Here is a 22,465-nt window from a genome sequence, read left to right on the forward strand (position 1 = left end):
CCCCGGAGGCATAGGCGCCTGATTCCTTTTGGGTCGGGCCTAGTCATTGGTGGACTGTGTTGATTGCCCCCATATTCTCCCCAGCGCGGAGCGTAGGGCTGCCACTAGGCGTGGGAGGGACCCCTTGATACGTCTGTATCTATAATTTCTGCTTGTTCCATGATCTTTCAGGTGACATTGTTATATGTTTTGCTACACTTTTATATCATTTTACACGTATTTGGACTAACCTACTAACTCAGTGCACCCAGTGCTAGTTTCTGTGTGCTGATGTCTATTTTGCACGGGCTTTTACACAATTTTCCGAAGCCCGAAAAATTCCAAGAAATAGATATAAAAAATCGGCGTAACGGAAGCTTCCAAATCACCGAAGATGGGCCATAGGGGGGCCACGGGCCTCCCAAGCGACCTGTGGGCGCGGTGTGGCCCTAGGTCACGCCAAGAGGCCACCTGGGTGGGTCCCACCTCCTCCGGTGCCCTCCTTTGGCTTATATTTACTCCTCCGTCGAGAAAACCCTTCCATCACATCCAGAATCGCGAATTTCTCCATCGTTCCACCGCCGCGGCGCTTCCAAGACCTGGAGCTTCACGAGACCTCTTCGCGGCACCCTCCCAGAGGGAGAATTGACCTCCGGGAGCTTCTCCACCGCCATGGACGCTTCTCAGACGTGTCCTGCGCAGTCCTCCTTGGACCATGGATCCATGACCAGTAGCTATGTGATGTCTTCTCTCCAATGTTGTGCTTCAATGGTTAGACTTTGTGAGCTGCCCTACATATCAAGGCATCTATGTAATTCTCTTGCTATTGCTATGCTTGGTTTGTTGGGATCCGATGGATTATGAGATTATGTTCAGATTGTTATGAGTTATATATTTTATTATCCTTTTATATTATGTTCCTTAAAGATTCATGCATGTTCTCCGTTGTTATTTATTGCTTTGGCCGAGTAGCAGATTGTAACTCCAAGAGGGAGCGTTATGCATGATTGTGGGTTCATGTCCCTCGATGTCTAGCTTGAGTGATAGAAACATGAGACTAGGGGATGTGTTGTTGCCACCAGGGAGAAAACAACGGTGCTTGTGACCACGTTTGCAAGGAATGTCTTCCTTACACATAGTTCATTAATGCAGTTGTCCGTTGCTTTGAGTTTACACTTTAGGTGGGGCTCGCAACTTAATACCGGCGAGATGTTCTGGATAGATATCTCAAGGTGGATGATTAGTAAGTAGAAGCTGATGAATAGACGGTCTACTTGTCTTGATGTACTGCCCATTACTATTGAATCTCTAACTATCAAGTAGCATAATTAGCATTGCGGTGCGTTCGTAATTCTGTCAATTGTCCAACTGTGATTTGTTTACCCAAGCATAGTTCTTTATCGTTTTTTGGGAGAGAGACATCACTAGTGAACATCATGTGACTCCGGTCCATATCACCATCATTGTTTACAGCTCCATCATTTACCGTTTTTATTTACTTTTCCGTTGCAATCACTATTACTTTTCCCACTTGTTTTTTATCCTTTGCAAACTACAAGGCCGGAGAGATTAAAAACCTCTATGTACTCGTTGGGAGCAAAGTTATTTGTTGTGTCTGCAGGTCCACGTCTTCTGCTAGCGCCAGGGTGGGACACACCTACTTATTGATCCTAGGAGTCCTCCTGGTTCGATAAACCTTATAGTCTCTGTGTGAGGGAAAACTTGTTGCTGACTACATCTCAACCTTCCACTTGGGGTAACCAACAAGGAGCGAGAAGTATATACATCATCTCGTCATCTAGCAAAGTTTTATGGCGCCATTGCCGGGACTCAAGTCTTCAAGATAGGGAAGTTGCACGCTATCTTTTACTTTTGCTTTTTAGTCTTGTTAGTTTGCTTTCTATTTTTTACTTTAGATTCTTATACCAAAAACCACAAAAAAATTAGTTGCTTTGTTTTTGCTTGTTGCTGTTGCTATGGGTTCCATTGAGAATACCAAGTTGTGTGACTTCACTAGTAACAACAACAATGACTTTATCTGCACTCCTATTGCTGCTCCCGCCACTGGAGCCACGTCTTATGAGATTAAACCTGCTTTATTGAACCTTTTTATGAAAGATCAATTCTCCGGTGCTGGAGATGATGCTGCTTTGCACTTGAACAATTTTGTTGAGCTTCGTGACATGCAAAAATATAAAGAAGTAGATGGTGATATTCTTAAACTTAAGCTTTTTCCTTTTTCCTTGAGAGGAGGAGCAAAACTGTGGCTTCAATCTTTGCCTAGGAATAGCATAGATTCTTGGGATAAGTGCAAAGATGCTTTTATTGGGAAGTATTACCCGCCTGCTAAGATTATCCAGTTGAGGAGTAACATTATGAATTTTAGACTATTGGATAATGAACACGTTGCTCAAGCTTGGGAACGTATGAAATCTCTTTTTAAGAATTGCCCTACACATGGTTTGACTACTTGGATGATTATCCAAACTTTCTATGCAGGATTGAACTTTACCTCGCGAAATCTCTTAGACTCGACTGCGGGAGGAACCTTTATGTCAACTACACTTGGTGTTGCCACAAAGCTATTGGATGAGATGATGACAAATTATTCTCAATGGCACACTGAGAGAGCTCCAACAGGTAGGAAGGTAAACTCTATTGAGGAGATATCCTCCCTTAATGATAAGGTTGACATGATCATGACTCTACTTACTAAGCAAGCTCCTATTGATCCTCATGATGTTCCTTTAAATTCTTTGGTTGCTCAAGAAAGACAGCAAGTTTATGTTAATTTTATCTCTGGGAACAACTTTAATAACAATGCTTATAGGAGTAATTTTGGTAGCAATCCTAGACCGTTCCCATCCAACAACTATGGGAACAACAACATTTATCCTAGCACCAAAAACTCCACTTATGAATTAGAGAGCATGCTTAAAGATTTTATCACTTCTCAAAAGGCCTTCAACAAGAATGTATAAGAGAAACTAGAAAAATTAGATAGTCTCTCTTTGAAGGTGGACAACATAGCTCATGACGTAGAGATGCTTAGAATTAGAACTTCCCCACTTGAGGAAAGGAATACCACACCCATGAATGCTATTCAAGTCCAAATTAATGAGAACATAAGAATGCTAGCCAAACTTAAAGAGAGATGGGCTAGAGAAAAAGAAGAGGATGAGAGAATTAAGAGCCTTCCTACACACACTACCATTGCTACTATACAAGTTGTTGAGGACCTCAAAACTTTTAGCACCCATCGCACTCCTAGTCCCAATGGACCTATTAATAGTGATGCTAATACCTCAACTATAGGACAAGAAGGTCCTTTGAATTTAGAGACTACCAAACGAATGAGCTTAGATGACATTACTACCACTTTAATTAATGGTAGTAATCTTGATTTTGACAATTGTAGTCTTTCCGAAGTCGTCACCTTTTTGCAAAGAATGGCTAAAGACCCACACACTAGTACACTCAATATTGCCTTCACCGAGCATATGACCAATGCTCTTATCAAAGCTAGGGAGTATAAGCTCAAGCTAGATACTTCTATTCCTAGGAAACTAGAAGATGGTTGGGATTTTATGGTCAAAATTAAATTGAATAATATCTCTTGCTTTGCTTTGTGTGATGTTGGAGCTAGTGCTTCCGTTATGCCCAAAAGAATGTATGATATGCTTGATTGGAAACCTTATGATCCATGTTCTTTTGGTGTTCGTCTCGTTTATTCTTCCATAAAGAAAAATTTATGAAGAATTGAAGATGTTCTTATTATTGTCAATGATAGTTATGTGCCCATTGATTTTCTTATTATGGACATTGAATGTCATCCTTCATGTCCAATTATTTTGGGACGTCCTTTTCTCCGCACTGTTGGTGCTATCATTGACATGAAAGAGGGAATCATTAAATTCCAATTCCCCCTTAAAAAGGGAATGGAACACTTCCCTAGAAAGAAGATTAAGTTAGCTTCTGAGTCCGTTACTCGGGCAAGTTATTCCTTTGGAGTTGATAATACTTGATCTTCTTGCATCATGCCTAGCTCAAAGGCATAAAAGAAAGCGCTTGTTGGGAGGCAACCCAATTTGCTTTTACTTTCAGTTTTAGTGGTCTTGATTCTTGTTACTACTGTAGAAACATCATTGTATCTTTATTTTTAAGCTTTGTGCCAAGTTATAGCCTCCGATTGCAAGAAAGTTCAAAAATTGTGACATGTTGTCCAGAAACAGATTATCTCTGCTTGACGGAAAAATTCGCCAAAAATCACAAGATCATATTTTTGATCTGAATGTTTTTGATAGCATGCTCTATATAATTGCCATTCTCGCATTTGTTCTACGTTTTTTGATTTGAGTTCCAGAAGTGCCCCGAATAAACTATTTACTACCTGTTGTTCTGTTTTTCATAGATTCTGCCATGTTTTGCGTTTTCATTGTTTTGCAAATCCTAAGCTTACTTTTGTTTGCAAAAACCTTTTGGCAATCATGAGAAACAGTATATTTTCATGAAAATCTTTATTTCCAATAGGTAATGAATTATTTTATTAAGGGTACTAACCACTCTAATCAGCTTATGATGAGTTTCATGTAACATCCCAAATTTTGGAATGTTAATATAATTATTATATTGTTTATTTGTTTGCTTCAGTGATTGAAGCGTGAATGAAATCTGAAACTTTTCAAAACTTTTGAATGAGAGGGAATAAAATGACTTTCCCCTTCTTCGGTGAATGCAAATTCATCCATTTAAAATCAATGAGAGAAGATGACATGACTTCTTCAACTATAAAGAATTTGAATGGAGTTTGCATTTGAATTCTTCAAATATTTGCTTTTGGTTTTCTATTTTTTTTCTTCCCCGAGAAAATACCCCAAAGATAATTCTTGCACGCAAGAAAGAGCGGAGGAATATGACCCTCCAAAACCAGGGGCATTTTTGAAATATTTTGAGCCAAGAAAACCAAAATTTATATTGAGAAAAAAATTGCAAAAAGAAATAAAGCTTTTAGGGATTTTCTGAAAAAAAACATTTTTTTAAGTTTTTATTTTTGCCTTGGAAAAATGGTAATCGTGTAGAGAATTGTATTCTAAAAATTTTGGTATATAATACCTCTATATTTGGTATTTATTTATTTCCTTTTTATACTTATTTACTTTCTGTTTTTGAAAAACACAAAATCGGGAAGGTTTTTTTTAATTAGGAAAGTGCCTCGGGCGCTTTATAGCCGAATCGGCCCATACCTTTTTAGCCCGGAACCGAATCCCTTAGGATCCGGTCAACCGAGCCCTGCGCCCGCGTCCTCCTCTCCGTGCCAGTGGGGCCCGCGCCCGATCCCCACCCCGAGCCGGCCTTCTTCCTCCTCTTTCCTTTCTCTCCTCCCTCCCCTTTCCTTCCATGGCCGACCGAGCCGGATGCGCCGCCGTGCCCCGATCCCCTTCCCTGCCTCGCCTCCCCTAGCCCCTATTTAAGGCCGGCCCTCCACCGCACCTCGCCCCCCCCCCCCCCGTAGCCTCCACTCCTCGCCGCCCCTGCACCCGAGCCCCCTGCTCGCCGGAGCCGAAGCTCCAGAGGATCCCCCCTCACCCTGCCTCACCACCCTCGCCTCCCCACACCGTCCGACCCCACCAGCGAGCTCGCCGCCGCCGCCGCACCCCATTTTTCCACAAACCTCCGCCCCACTTCGCCGCAGCGCCTCGCCACCACCTCGCCGGAGTCGACTTGAAGCCGAAGCTCACGGGCGCTCTGCTGCTCTTCCCCGGCCTCGAAACACCTCGCCGTTGCCGCCATTCGACGGAGGAGAAGCGCCGCCGTCCTCCCCACGCCTCGGACACACCGGAACCTCGCCGAAGCGACAACCTCGGCCGCCGTCACCTGCCTGTTCGCCGGAACTCCATCCCCAGTGAGCCAACTCCCTCTATCTCTCATGTAGTCGTTAGATCGTAGACCAACGCATGTGATTAGAAGCGTAGTACCCCTTCGGTTTTCAGACAAAAAACGAACCGGTTTTACCCAACTTACGTTTTAGCCGAAAGGTATTGTTTAATTAACGGCCGTTTGCTAGTTACTCCCGCATCACACAATATCCTAGCCAATCAGAGCACGCCACATACCCCCTCCCGTGTACTAGTTAATTTACTCTATTTTCAGTTTTAATTCAAAAACAGAGAGAGTTTCAATCTTGTTTCCTCCAGAACTTTTGATCCAGAACTCCAATGGAGTTGAATCTTTTTCCAGTAGATCATAATTTTCCTGTAGTTTTCAAAAACATATTATTTGTATATGTTTGAAATTTTCAAATTTGAATTAGACCAGATTTAGTTTAAACCTTGTTTTGCTTATTCTGGGAGTTTAAAAATAGCTTTTAATTTAATTCTTTTTGCTACAGATCACTAGTGATCTTATTTATCAGTGGTAAAAATTTGATAATTGTTTGAGTATTTTAGCTCATCATTTCTGGTGAAACACTTTCTGTTTCACTTCTTTTAGAATTATGACTATATTTCTTTCTTTAGTTGTTTTTAAATTATTTTTCTTTTATATTTCAGAAATATTATGTTTTGTTTCTGGTAGTTAACAGTAGGTTTGCAACAAGTTTTGATTTTATTTTTATATGTTATCATGAAATCAATTCTAGTTCTCTAATAACTTGCAATTGGTTTCTCCACTGTTTCAAATCCCGTTTGGAAATACTTTCGAATAGTTTTGTGAAAAATACTTTATTTCATCTTAGTTAAATTTATATCTTAGTTCCCTGTTATTTAAGTATTTTATTTTCTGTTAGACAAAAACTATTTAGTGTTTGATGTAGTAGAAGACTCCTAGTTTTAGTTGAAGTTTCTTTCGGATTCTTATTCGCTCTCTCTTTTGTTTTGATTGCTAGAATGATTGCTAGTACGAGTGCTTACATGAATGATATGGTTGTTATATAGATTTCATCGGAGAGTGACGAGTAGTCTATCAAGTTATTCCTCGAGAACGATAATTCTTCCTCGTCAACATCACCAGGCAAGTCATCTGATCATGAATTACCTATGTTTTATGCATTGTAGTTCTACCCTTCAAACACCCTATTGCATGCTGAGTAGGTACTTGGAAATATTGGTTACTTGTAGTAGTATCATGTGGTAGGCACCCAACAACCCCGTTACTTGGCCCGGGACGACAAATTTCATATTGCTATGCTTGAGTAGATGGGATTCTGGTTGAGAGTTTATCACGAGTGATGCGAGAATAATTTAATAACCAAGACCGGTTAAGTCAAGAATTTTCAAGACCTCGTGATGCAATGAAACTCTGGGTGAAGGATGGTTGATCGGCTCCCTGGAGAAACCAGTGGATGACCCGGGATAATTGAGACGGCCATGACATCTTGCGGAAAGCTTCACCCAGGCTCAAAGAGATGGACGGAGGCTTCAAGACCCAAGGCTTACCTGCACAGCCACAAGTAATTATGGGCTCTGGCTTGGTTGGACAACGCGGCGACTCTGGACAGGCGGTGCTAGCAGATGTAGAAGAACGGTAGGATTGGATGGGCACCGACAGGGATTCAGAGGGACCCGTTGAAAGACCATGTTTTGATCATCCGGTCTTCAAACACCCTGAAGTGCGAGGACATACTCGGAGGCGATCAAATCTTGTGGGGAACGTGTGCAAAACTCTGCAAAGTACTCAAACCTAATCGATTAGCCGTGTCCACGGTCATGGACAACTTGAGCCGAAGGCATTGAAATTTTCTTGAACTCTCAACACAGTTTAGTAATGATGTGGGTAATATTGACAACATGGGTACGAGAATTGGTTGGTGGAACCATCTCGTTAACAACCAACAATGTCTTAACATTTTGCTTTTAGCCCTCTCTTGATGTAGGAGAAAACTTGCTTTTCGCTAAAAACTTATAGCCCCACCTGCCATATATGCATATAGTATAGATGATTACTTTTCACCCCTCTCTTATGTGACTTGGCGGCATATTCAATATGCTGACCTACACGGATGCAACGTCTTATGTTGCAGATATTTTTCTTCGACGAGTAAGAGTACGATTCAGGGTTACGGTCTACACTCAACTTGCCGTTGGTGTTTATTGGGACTCCACTCCCTTGACTACTTCCTCTGAGATATTTAAGGTATATATCAGTTTTACGCTATTTCCATGTGATTGCACTTTGATATATACATTGATGTATTGTGTGTGCCAGCATACTGATCCAGGGATGGCACGGATACACAGAGGCTTGACTCGTCTTGAGTCGGGTCGCTACAGAAATGGTATCAGAGCACATGTTGACTGTAGGACGTGACCCCTAGAAACTAGAAATTTCTTAGGAAAGGATCTCTCAAAAATTTCTATTTTTCAAGAACACCTTTTACTTCTCATCTCTTCTGATTTCATCAAACGTTCTCTCTGACCTCAAATAGTTAGACAATGCCCTTTCCCCTTTGACCACTGAAGGATCAACCGACTCCCACTTCAAAGTAAAGAGGATTTCACCACGCGTTTGAAGAATTGAAGCTACACCAACAGTAGACTCTCAAGACCCGAAGAACTCGAAGACCCTGAAGTGTTCGAATAATTATATGACCATTAGAAGTCCAAACCACTTTTATGTACCCACGTTAGATACGATGATTTGTGAGCCGTCATTGGTGTGTGTTTTTCGACAGCCACAAATAAAACTTGTTCTCAAAAATATTGTTTGTATTGTGTGTATCTCCCTCCCTCTCTTACCCGTCTCATCCCCAAAACCTCAACCCTACCACATGGAGTATGAAGCTGTACTTGTAGTCTCTGGACCAATGACCCAGCTGGAGGCTGATATATGGATTCAAAACATGGAGAACCACTTCGGGAGTAACTTGATCTCAAGGAAGTATGAAGTGGAACACGCTCTCCAGTACTTTACCCAAAGTGCTGCTATCTGGTAGAAAATGCACCACGCCATACAAGGATTTAGTGGAGTAGAAACCTGGCACGAATTCAAGAAGACTTTGTTAAGATCCCGTCTCATTCAGAAGGGCTATGATAATCCGAAGGAGAAGACTTGTGCATGCAAGATCTGTGGAGAAATAGGACACACCCAGGAAGAACACAAGGATGGATGCACTCATTGTGAAGAAAATCACCCAGCTGAGGAGTGCCCAAGTAGTCAGGTGACTTGTTTCCTTTGTGAAGGAACCAACCACTATCCAACTCAGTGCCACATTTACCCCAAGGTACAACAAGTTGTCCAGCAGCAGAAAGAAGCAATGAAGGAAACACTCAAGAAGAAGATTCTAGAAGAGTCGGTGATGAACGAAAATATTGAAGACCCTGATGGACAAGGTCTGACGAGATTTTTCTCCAATGCATGCTACTCATGTGGAGAAGAAGGACATTATTCACAGGATTGCACGAAGGGAAGCCAAGAGTATCTGGGAAACTTCCAGACGGAAAAAGTGGAGTTTGATCCACTTGAAATAGAAGAACTGGCCAAAATAAAGGAGTCCGGAAAAGAAGAAAAGGTACCCTTGGAAGAGCCAAATCTGTGCAGATATAGACCTGAGTCATGTCAGATGTTACAAGTGTATGGAATTTGGCCACCACAAATACATGTGCTCAGGAAGGAAGCCGGAAACCCAAGGAGCAAAAGCAAACACTAAGACGCCTCGAGACTTGTCAGAACTCATTTGCTTTCGTTGCAAGGAAGCAGGACATTTTTCTAGCGATTGTCCACAAAGGAAGAAAGCTAAAAAGGAGTAGTTAAGTTTTGACCATGGCAACTAGTGTAATCCGAAGAACTCTTGTTTTTCATGAGATCATGGAGTGAAATTTTTTGTAACACAAGTCCCCGAGATTGTAATAACATCATGAATAAATGGAATTTATTGTCTCATGATTGCCTATGTTGAAACTTTATGCATTGTTTCTCTTCGAACAAAGATCTCTGAACAATTATGAGGATATGAGAAAATATAGTCTATGCAGGCATGAGTATAATTCATTTTAAGTGTGGTAGTAATCGGTAAACCCACAGGATCCACTGAGTAGGAATGTACCATGATTACTAAGGAGACACATACATTCCTCTGAGTACCTATTTACTGACACCTGCAGATGACAACTCTCTACGAGTCATTCCTCAAGGGTCCAGAAACGATCATGACCCTGACCAGTGATCATGATTACCCGAAAATCCTGAAGGACATGATGAAGCACATTCACCTTGAAGGAGATGCAGTCTACAAAGGATACCCATTCATGGAAAATGGAGTGGAACTTTGGTACGTGGAAGTACACCTCCACCATGTGAAAGGAGTTTGTCCAAATACTATGGGGCAATACTTTTTCATTTCACGTGTACCACGAGCAACCTTCTTTGATGTTGTTCGTGAAGCTGCCTCGGAAGCCATACGTCAGATTGGAGAAATACTTGAAGCAAGACTCCGTCATACCCAGGAATACCTGAGTGAAGTGCATGCGGAGATGATGGAGATGAAGCTCATGGCCACCATGATGAAGCAAAAGATGGATGATTTCAAGGAGCACATTGGAAAGTTCCAGTGGAACTAAAATACCTCCAAGAGAGACGAATGAATAATGTTGGCAGAAATGCTCGACCATACCGAACAATGTGGATGGCAGCATTTGTAATAGAGTACTTTTGAATTGGAGTTTTTGAGAAGAGATTAAGGATGTAATAAAGGATTGATTATGAAATGAATATGATTTATGGATGAACCAATACCTTTTCATGGTAAACACACCAATGGAAAGTATACCACAGAATGGAGTGTGTACCAAAAATAAGTCCGAGGATTATTATTATATCATTGTTACCCCAAGAATAGGATGGAATGAAACACTAGGGAATTTAAAGGCGGAGTAATTCCAAGTATGCCTGAAACCCCACAGACCCCGGGACTAATAAGGATCAAGTACTATCTTTTGGAAAAGGAAACTTGTTTCAGCAAACACCTTCTTAGGAGCATACGAAAACCTGAGAGTTGTGAAAATACGATAGATGTTTTGTTCAGCTTGCAGAACCAATGGTTTATCCGAACTTCGTTCGTGGACAAGAGAAACTCTGCAACGCTTGTGAGGATGCCCAAGTGTTAGAATACGAGATTCACTAAGCCTCATACAAGGTAATGATTTCAGTGCGACATGGCTTGGCCACCATGATGACTTACTATTATCATTCTCTTGCTATTCGGAATGGTAAATCTGAGAGACTTACCCATAGTGAGAGACGACGCTCTTTGAAGCTTTTGTTTAAGCCTTAGAATGGTATAATGAAAGCCCATGTACATGGCACTTGTTGTCACGCGTAGAAAATTTTACGGTGAGGATGAAGACAAGACCTCTCTCTCTCCCTCTGTAGGATAACCACAAATGGTAGACCACCATGAGAATCATCGATAGGTTATTTAGTATTAATCACAAGACTGTCAGTTAAGAAGACCTAGTAACGGAAGAGGCTTGTATCAACAGAAGAACCCTTGATTTTGATGAGAATGTTATGAGTATAATGGAAGAGCATCACCAGAGGAGTTAGTATGAAGACTGTAAGGAGTCAGATGCCAAAAACCCCAGAGGATTGTTAAAATCTTAAGGGACCAGTATCTCTCATTTTAAGTGTGGTAGCATCCCACCTTGCCGGAGGTTGGATTTGTTAGAAGACCCCCAAACCCTAACCTTTCTTTCTAGCCTCTTCGAATCTCGAGGACGAGATTCATTTTAAGTGTGGTAGGTTTGTAATATCCCAAATTTTGGAATGTTAATATAATTATTATATTCTTTATTTGTTTGGTTGAGTGATTGAAGCGTGAGTGAAATCTGAAACTTTTCAAAACTTTTGAATGAGATGGAATAAAATGACTTTCCCCTTCTCCGGTGAATGTAAATTCATCCATTTAAAATCAATGAGAGAAGATGACATGACTTCTACAACTATAAAGAATTTGAATGGAGTTTGCATTTGAATTCTTCAAATATTGGCTTTTGCTTTTCTATTTTTTTTCTTCCCCGAGAAAATACCCCAAAGATAATTCTTGCACGCAAGAAAGAGCGGAGGAATATGACCCTCCAAAACCAGGGGCATTTTTTAAATATTTTGAGCCTAGAAAACCAAAATTTATATTGAGAAAAAAATTGCAAAAAGAAATAAAGCTTTTAGGGATTTCTGAAGAAAAAACATTTTTTTAAGTTTTTATTTTTGCCTTGGAAAAATGCTAATCGTGTAGAGAATTGTTTTCTGAAAATTTTGGTATATAATACCTCTATATTTGGTATTTATTTATTTCCTTTTTATACTTATTTACTTTCTGTTTTTGAAAAACACAAAATCGAGAAGGTTTTTTTTAATTAGGAAAGCGCCTCGGGCGCTTTATAGCCGAATCGGCCCATACCTTTTTAGCCCGGGACCGAATCCCTTAGGATCCGGTCAACCGAGCCCTGCGCCCGCGTCCTCCTCTCCGTGCCAGTGGGGCCCGCGCCCGATCCCCACCCCAAGCCGGCCTTCTTCCTCCTCTTTCATTTCTCTCCTCCCTCCCCTTTCCTTCCATGGCCGACCGAGCCGGATGCGCCGCCGTGCCCCGATACCCTTCCCTGCCTCGCCTCCCCTAGCCCCTATTTAAGGTCGGCCCTCCACTGCACCTCGCCCCCCCCCCCCCCCGTAGCCTCCACTCCTCGCCGCCCCTGCACCCGAGCCCCCTGCTCGCCGGAGTCGAAGCTCCAGAGGAGCCCCCCCCTCACCCTGCCTCGCCACCCTCGCCTCCCCACACCGTCCGACCCCACCAGCGAGCTCGCCGCCGCCGCCGCACCCCATTTTTTCCCAAACCTCCGCCCCACTTCGCCGCAGCGCCTCGCCACCACCTCGCCGGAGTCGACTTGAAGCCGAAGCTCCCCGGCCCTCTGCTGCTCTTCCCCGGCCTCGAAACACCTCGCCATTGCTGCCATTCGATGGAGGAGACACGCCGACGTCCTCCCCACGCCTCGGACACGCCGGAACCTCGCCGGAGCGACAACCTCGGCCGTCGTCACCTTCCTGTTCGCCGGAGCTCCATCCCCAGTGAGCCAACTCCCTCTATCTCTCCTATAGCCGTTAGATCGTAGACCAACGCATGTGATTAGAAGCGTAGTACCCCTTCGGTTTTCAGACAAAAACCGAACCGGTTTTACCCAACTTATGTTTTAGCCGAAAGGTTTTGTTTAATTAACGGCCGTTTGCTAGTTACTCCCACATCACACATTATCCTAGCCAATCAGAGCACGCCACATACCCCCTCCCGTGTACTAGTTAATTTACTCTGTTTTTAGTTTTAATTCAAAAACAGAGAGTGTTTCAATCTTGTTTCCTCCATAACTTTTGATCTAGAACTCCAATGGAGTTGAATCTTTTTCCAGTAGATCAAAATTTTCCTTTATTTTTCAAAAACATATTATTTGTATATGTTTGAAATTTTCAAATTTTAATTAGATCAGATTTAGTTTAAACCTTGTTTTGCTTATTCTGGGAGTTTAGAAATAGCTTTTAATTTAATTCTTTTTGCTACTGATCACTAGTAATCTTATTTATCAGTGGTAAAAATTTCAGAATTGTTTGAGTATTTTAGCTCATCATTTCTGGTAAAACACTTTCTGTTTCACTTCTTTTAGGATTATGGCTATATTTCTTTCTTTAGTTGTTTTTAAATTATTTTTATTTTATATTTCAGAAATATTATGTTTTGTTTCTGTTAGTTAACAGTAGGTTTGCAACAAGTTTTGATTTTATTTTTATATGTTATCATGAAATCAATTCTAGTTCTCTAATAACTTGCAATTGGTTTCTCCACTATTTCAAATCCCGTTTGGAAATACTTTCGAATAGTTTTGTGAAAAATACTTTATTTCATCTTAGTTAAATTTATATCTTAGTTCCCTGTTATTTAAGTATTTTATTTTCTGTTAGACAAAAACTATTTAGTGTTTGATGTAGTAGAAGACTCCTAGTTTTAGTTGAAGTTTCTTTCGGATTCTTATTCGCTCTCTCTTTTGTTTTGATTGCTAGAATGATTGCTAGTATGAGTGCTTACGTGAATGATATGGTTGTTATATAGATTTCATCGGAGAGTGACGAGTAGTCTATCAAGTTATTCCTCGAGAACGATAATTCTTCCTCGTCAACATCACCAGGCAAGTCATCTGATCATGAATTACCTATGTTTTATGCATTGTAGTTCTACCCTTCAAACACCCTATTGCATGCTGAGTAGGTACTTGGAAATATTGGTTACTTGTAGTAGTATCATGTGGTAGGCACCCAACAACCCCGTTACTTGGCCCGGGACGACAAATTTCATATTGTTATGCTTGAGTAGATGGGATTCTGGTTGAGAGTTTATCACGAGTGATGCGAGAATAATTTAATAACCAAGACCGGTTAAGTCAAGATTTTTCAAGACCTCATGATGCAATGAAACTCTGGGTGAAGGATGGTTGATCGGCTCCCTGGAGAAACCAGTGGATGACCCGGGATGCTGGAGACGGCCATGACATCTTGCGGAAAGCTTCACCCAGGCTCAAAGAGATGGACGGAGGCTTCAAGACCCAAGGCTTACCTGAATAGCCACAAGTTATTATGGGCTCTGGCTTGGTTGGACAATGCGGCGACTCTGGACAAGCGGTGCTAGCAGATGTAGAAGAACGGTAGGATTGGATGGGCACCGACAGGGATTCAGAGGGACCCGTTGAAAGACCATGTTTTGATCAGCCGGTCTTCAAACACCCTGAAGTGCGAGGACATACTCGGAGGCTATCAAATCTTGTGGGGAACGTTTGCAAAACTCTGCAGAGTACTCAAACCTAATCGATTAGCCGTGTCCACGGTCATGGACAACTTGAGCCGAAGGCATTGAAATTTTCCTGAACTCTCAACAAAGTTTAGTAATGATGTGGGTAATATTGACAACATGGGTACGAGAATTGGTTGGTGGAACCATCTCGTTAACAACCAACAATGTCTTAACATTTTGCTTTTAGCCCTCTCTTGATGTAGGAGAAAACTTGCTTTTCGCTAAAAACTTATAGCCCCACCTGCCATATATGCATATAGTATAGATGATTACTTTTCACCCCTCTCTTATGTGACTTGTCGGCATATTCAATATGCTGACCTACACGGATGCAACGTCTTATGTTGCAGATATTTTTCTTCGACGAGTAAGAGTACGATTCAGGGTTACGGTCTACACTCAACTTGCCGTTGGTGTTTATTGGGACTCCACTCCCTTGACTACTTCCTCTGAGATATTTAAGGTATATATCAGTTTTACGCTATTTCCATGTGATTGCACTTTGATATATACATTGATGTATTGTGTGTGCCAGCATACTGATCCAGGGATGGCACGGATACACAGAGGCTTGACTCGTCTTGAGTCGGGTCGTTACATTTCGTATGAAGGGAGTTTTCAAGTATGCGATGGGAGATGATGAAAGAAGATACAGGAGTGTCAAGCGCTCAAGATTTGCGATGCCCCCATGCACCCCAAGAAATATTCAAGGAGGCTCAAGCATCTAAGCTTGGGGATGCCCCCGTGTATCCCCTTGTCTATCAACAATCATCAGTTCGTCCATCTCCATGCTATATTTTTATCACTTCATATGTTATGTGCTATGCTTGGAGAGTCCCGCCCTTACTTTTTAGTTTGTTTTAGTTTCGCTTGTTGTTCATAACAACTCGGAACCTAGCCTACCTTGTTTGGAAGAGAGACACGCTCCATTCCACTCTAGAACACAACATAGGTTTCATGCTTATTTTTTTGTGTTCTTCATCTTTCCATAGCTACTGTCATGCTTAGCTCATAGTTTTCATCCTTATCTTTTTAAGAGCTTTTATTTAGGTTGCTTTTGGAACACTCTTGAGTTAATCATGCTTATCTTGTTTAGAGAGTTGGCTCGTTGCACTGAGTTGTGTGTCTTGCATTAGTAGGTAATTGAGGTTGCTATTTAAGTATAGTATTAACTTGCAATAGTTTTGAGGAATTGATTTGAGTAATGTTTGGACTATTGGTGCCAAGAGCTTGAGCCTATTAGTGATAGGTGTCATATTTTGGGAAATACGTGTGTTTTTCCAAAACTAAAAATTAGTTGAGAACTCTAGCTACTAAATAGATCGCTAACCTCTGGAGGGGTTGGAATATATAGAGTACCCTCACGTTACCATAAGTCGAGGATGCGCAAGGATAACCAAACCCCCAAACACTCCTCCTCGGGGTACTTGTCTCTTTGTGAATTTCCTAACTAGATAGAGAGTTACCGTTAATAAGTGTATGAGTTTGTCGGACTAATGTGAGTATTCGATTGTTGGCACTTCCACCATCCATATTTTGCTAGCCTTTTCGGTACCGTGCATTGCCCTTTCTCACATTTTGAGTTGGTGCGAACTCCGTCGGTGCATCCAAACCCATGACATGATACGCTCTGTCATACATAAGCCTCATTATATCTTTCCTCAAAATAGCCACCATACCTACCTATTAAGGCTTTTCCATAGTCTTTCTGAGATACATTGTCATGCAACATCCACCATCTCATGACTTGATCTTCATGTCATACATGCTTTTGCTTGATCGTAGAGCCGCATGATAGTTGGGCCTTGCCACAATTATTGCTACATGTCGCGCTAGTATCATTGCATATCCTACTACACTGGCAGAGGCATACATTTGCATACATCATGATAGTTTTCACTTGTCTTTATGTTGAGTACTTCTTATAAAGTGTGATGATCTTCTTTCTATTCATGTAAAACATAGAGTGTTGCCCTTAAGTGAGGAAAAGATCCCAAAGAGGACAAACAAAAGATCCCAAAGAGGACAAATGAGAGATAAAAAAAGAGCCAAAGAGGCCACAAAAAAATTAAAAGAGAAAAAAAGGAATAAAAAGAGAGAAGGGGGCAACACTACTATTCCTTTTGAAATATCCACACTCTTACTCCATTGTTGTATTTGTACTACATAGAGATTATCATTCAAGCATAACTATGTGGGGACCCTTACACTATAGAACTTGGTTTGCATATTCCAATGATGAGCCTCCTCAAATGAGCTCTAGGTCTTCATGAGCAAACAAGTTGGATGCACCCCCACTAGTTCCGTTGGAGAGCTTACCTTAGCTCATATGTGCATCCGTTACATGGCAATCCCTACTCCTCACATCATATCTATCATGTGGCTTTCTCTCACCTATCGTTGTCCTCATTAATGTGAGCCTTTCACGCCTTTTTGTCTTCCTTCCCCATCATTATTCTATTCGCCATCCTAAGTGCCAACATATCTTGCTTACGCTCATCCATTGCATGAGTGCTCAAAGTCGAAAGGGAGAGGATCATTTTGACTTGTGCCTGACTAGTGGTCTGGGGATGAGTCAAAATAAGATTCCGAAGGAGACCAAGTGTGTAAGTTTAGTAGATTGAGTTCTTAATTAAAAAAATGATCTCAACCCATCTCCCACTTCTTGCACGCAAACACCATTTGGAGACATTCGAGTCACGGACAACGAGAGCTCTTGCACCTTTATGTTCTTACTTTGCTAACTCAATACTAGATATAGACTCTTGCTTGTTATTATCTTGACTTGAATTGCATACCTTACTTTCTTTACTTGGAAGTTCTTATATGTTTGTTAGCATGTCACCACAGAAGTTATTGTGTTATCATTTATCTACTCGAGGACGAGCAGAAATTAAGCTTGGGGATGTTGATACGTCCCAAACGTATCATTAATTTCTGCTTGTTCCATGATCTTTTGGGTGACATTGTTATATGTTTTGCTACACTTTTATATCATTTTACACATATTTGGACTAACCTACTAAGTCAGTGCACCCAATGCCAGTTTATGTCTGCTGATGTCTATTTAGCAGGGGTTTCTACCCGATTTTCCGAAGCCCAAAAAATTCCAAGAAAATATATATATAATCAGCATAACGTAAGCTTCCAGTTTACCTAAGATGGGCTAGAGGGCGGCCAGGGGCCTCCCAGATGACCTATGGGCACGGCTTGGCCCTAGGCCGCGCCAAGAGCCCGCCTGGGTGGGTGCCACCTCCTCCGGTGCCCTCCTTTGGCCTATATTTACTCCTCCGTGAGAAAACCCTTCCATCACATCCAGAATCGCGAATTTATCCATCGTTCCGCCACCACAGCGCTTCCGAGATCGGGAGCGTGAGGAGACCTCTTCCCGGCACCCAGTCGGAGGGAGGATTGACCTCTGGGAGCTTCTCCACCGCCATGAACGCTTCCCGGACATGCTGTGAGTAGTCCTCCTTGGACTATGGGTCCATTACCAGTAGCTATGTGATATCTTCTATCCAATCTTGTGCTTCAATGGTTAGTCCTTGTGAGCTGCCCTACATGATCAAGGCATCTATGTAATTCTCTTGCTATTGCTATGCTCGGTTTGTTGGGATCCGATGGATTATGAGATTATGTTCAGATTGTTATGAGTTATATATTTGATTATCCTTTTATATTATGTTCCTTAGTGATTCGTGCATGTTCCTCGTTGCTATTTATTGCTTTGGCCGAGTAGTAGATTGTAACTCCAAGAGGGAGTGTTATGCATGGTTGTGGGTTCATGCCCCTCGATGTCTAGCTTGAGTGACATAAACATGAGACTAGGGGATGTGTTGTTGCCAACAGGGAGGAAACAATGGTGCTTGTGACCACGGTTGCAAGGATTTTTTACCTTACACATAGTTCGTTAATGCAGTTGTTCGTTGCTTTGAGTTTACACTTTTGGTGGGGCTCGCAACTAAATATCGGCGAGATGTTCTGGACATATATCTCAAGGTGGATGATTAGTAAGTAGATGCTGATGACTAAACGGTCTACTTGTCTTGCCGTACTGCCCATTACTATTGAATCTCTAACTATCAAGTAGCATACTTAGCATTGCGGTGCATTCATAATTCTGTCAATTGTCCAACTGTGATATGTTTACCCAAGCATAGTTGTTTATCGTCTTTTGGGAGAGAGACATCACTAGTGAACATCATGTGGCTCTGGTCCATATCACCACACCTCCATCATTTACCGTTTTTATTTACTTTTCCCTTGCAATCACTATTACTTTTCCCGCTTGTGCTTTGATCCTTTGGAAACTACAAGGCCGGAAAGATTGACAACCTCTCTGTACTCGTTGGGAGAAAAGTTATTTGTTTTGTGTGCAGGTCCACGTCTTCTGCTAGCGCCAGGGTAGGAGACTCCTACTTGTTGATCCTAGGAGTCATCCTGGTTCGATAAACCTTACAGTCTGTGTGTGACGGAAAACTTGCTGCTGACTACATCTCAACTTTCCACTTGGGGTAACCAACGAGGAGCGAGAAGTATATACATCATCTCTTCATCACCCCTCCGCTTCCTCGAGGGATCCTGGGCGTATACAGCCTCGGCTCGTTATTATGTGATAGTGTCACGGTATGAAGTAGGTTCTCGAAGGATTGAAGGACTATGCAGAGGTGCTACAAGTTCATGCAGGTCCCGGGGATGCTTCGGGAGCCCCATGCCTCACACGTGCATGCCCCGCTCGTGTTCCCCAGGCTCGTAACGGCGTGGTGTGGGCCGCATTGAGCGTGCCCTCGAGCGTGGGAGAAGCCCCGGCGCTCGCTTGCCAGAGAGCTCGCCGAGACGGTAGGTCCTGAGTCCCTGGGGCAATGCGCCTCGCTGGGGCCCCCCAAGTTCCCTCGTTGGTACCCTGGGCCATGCCCCCAAGCTCGCAAGCCCAACCTGAGGGCAACGGCGGGTACCCGAACACCCGCTGGCGATCGAACAAAGCCCGCACTGGCGACATGGGCGTGTGTTCCACCCTCAGTCCCCAAGCGGGTATCGCGCACCCCGGAGGCAGGGCGGATATACCACCCCCGGCCTCCAAGTTAGGATCGTCTGGCCCGAGAACATGGGCGTGTGCTCCACCCTCCGTTCCCAGGCTGGGGCCTCTCGGATCAGACACAAGGGTGCGTCCACCCTGTCCCATGTGAGAGGTCCCCGGTCCCCAGACCCAGACGTCTGCCCGAAGCAGCTCCCGGCCAGCACATGTGCCCCGCGAGGACACTCGCACTGGATGTCCCTGCGAAGCCACCCCCGCGGTTCTGTTCATACGTGTTTGTGTGGGGTCTGCTTGCTGGGTTGCGCGCGTTCCTCCTGCCGCAGTGATGGTCAGCGATGCTTCCTCCGTAGCCCGGACGTGTGTCGGCGCGGTCGTCGTCGAGCTGTGTGCGCCTCCAAGGGTTGATGCAGTCGGGCCTCTGGTACTCACTCCTCGTTCTGTCAGGCATGCCGGGGGACGTTGGATGACGCCTCCCCAGCGCGGCCAAATTTTATGCCTCCAGGAGCTCCCGCAGAATCCCCAGTGGGGGCGGGCGTGAATGGATGTTTGGGACGCACCCGCGTGGTTCCCCCGTTCTAGCCCCTGGCGATGCGGGCTGACGAGTGTGGTTCCCACGAGGGCGCGCTTGGGTCTCATCGGCAACGTCGCGCCCAAGAGGGCGCCTATGCCCGTCGACGCGGTGGCGGCAGGTGGCGTGTGGGTGCCTGAGCTCATGCGCCACCAGGAGCACGACATGTGTGTGCGTCAGGTGCTGACAGACTCGGAAGGGGGGAGGAACGGCCTGGACGCGTGGAAGGGTCGGGGCGACGGGGGGATGCCATGTGGTTGGTGAAGGCGGGAGCCCCCAGCGCTCGTTGGAAACCTGTCTGGTGTGAACGTCGTCTGACGGGGTAGCGGAGCGTCGCAGGGCGTGCTGGCCCGCCTGCGTCGGCCGTGCCACGCGAGTGGCCTGCCTTTCCGCGTGGATTCGCCATCTCCCTACCATTAACGTGTCCAGCTTCAGCGGGTCGAGCCCTGGGGGAGACCTTGACACACCCCCTACCTGGCGCTCCAAATATCAGATTTCGGGCTCGCTAAACCCTAAAGATTCGAACTCAGGGGCGTGTACGAAGATCTCTCTCGGGTTTGCCTCACCTAACTCGCTACTCGCTATGGATGGTAGAGAGCTCACTCGATGATGAGGAATACACAGAACACAGCAATTTACCAAGGTTCGAGCCGCTGAGAAGCGTAATTCCCTACTCCTGCTTTGGTGGATTTCCTCTTGTAGAGGTTGGTGGATGAACTAGTACAGTGTTCGATGGTCTCCGGAGGCTGGGTAGCCTTTGTGTGGTGTGTGTGAGTGAATGGACCGGATCGGGGGGCTCCCTATGAAGTAACCTATCCTTTATATATAGCGGCAGCCCAGATCCTCTTCCCTTATCGCAATGGCGGGAAGGGATCCCACAACGGCCAATTTCGAAGGGGGACACGGGAACATGCTTCCCATGTCCAAAAGTAGTCTTCACCTACAAAGTGGCTGTCAGCGCAGCAGGGACGAGTCAAGGGATGATGTCTGTCCTGCTGGCCTGCGGTGGTGACATTGTTGCACCAGAATGGAATTATTTGGGAGATTCATCGGGAACCCTGGTTGGTCCTTGCCCCATTTGCATTAAAGGGGAAACTGCTCTGTCCTGCGATCCGCCGCTCGCCTGTCCTTCCCCTGCGTCATCCTCGACTCCTGAGGCCAGGTCTTGCCTCAGAATATCCGCCGCTCTGGAGGGGTCCTGAGGAGGCCCCGGCGGGTCTTTATGTTGTTCCTCCTCACGAAGCTTGGCCCCTCGCGAGGGCCTTTCTTTGAGTGGTGTCGGTCCTGTTGGTTTTTGGTTGATGAAGTGGGCCAACCTTGGGCTGCAGGCAGGCAGGTCTGGGTACCCCCATTCCGAGAATGCTAACACCCACCCAGTCATTAAAGTCCTAGGACTACGAATGCAACTCAGGTTTCACTCGGGCCCCACAAGATCACTAGACATGCACCAACACTTGGACAAAGAGGAGACATGGACGACGTGGGCGATGCAATGGCCGAGGGACTTAACGTCTTACATAAAGCGCAGTGAAGACCCGTGTTACGTGTAATGTTGTAGTAAGAGTTGTTGTTACTAGTAACTACCATAGTTATTAGCTTTAATTTCCGTTGTAATTAGACAATGCAGGCCCAGGCGAACTCTCTATAAGCCGCCCCGGAGCTCTGGCACAACGGTTCAACACCCTGGTGTATTCACACGCCCCTAAAGCGCACTAGCCTTCAAGCACGAGACGTAGGGTTCTTACCTCCTCCGAGTGGGGCCCGAACTCGTAAATCTGAGTGTTACGCTTGTGCCGTAGCTAGGCTCCACCCTCTCATTCGTATCCCTAGTACTATTGTTAGGATCGTTCCCTCGACACTTGGCGTCCACCATGGGACTGCGCGTTTAGCTCAATTCAGCACAGGTGAAGATTCATTTTTCCGGTCATCATGATGACACTCGGCCGAGAGGTTCTATCCAGTTCCCTCAGCTTCATCACCAACGATTTGGCGTGGATGTAGGAAGCTCTGCTAGATACGGATGTGTTGCCCGTCCGCAGCATGGCACATTTCAGTGCGGCAACAT

Source organism: Hordeum vulgare, chromosome 6H (genome assembly GCF_904849725.1).
Source record: "Hordeum vulgare subsp. vulgare chromosome 6H, MorexV3_pseudomolecules_assembly, whole genome shotgun sequence".
In the NCBI taxonomy this organism is placed as follows: domain Eukaryota; kingdom Viridiplantae; phylum Streptophyta; class Magnoliopsida; order Poales; family Poaceae; genus Hordeum; species Hordeum vulgare.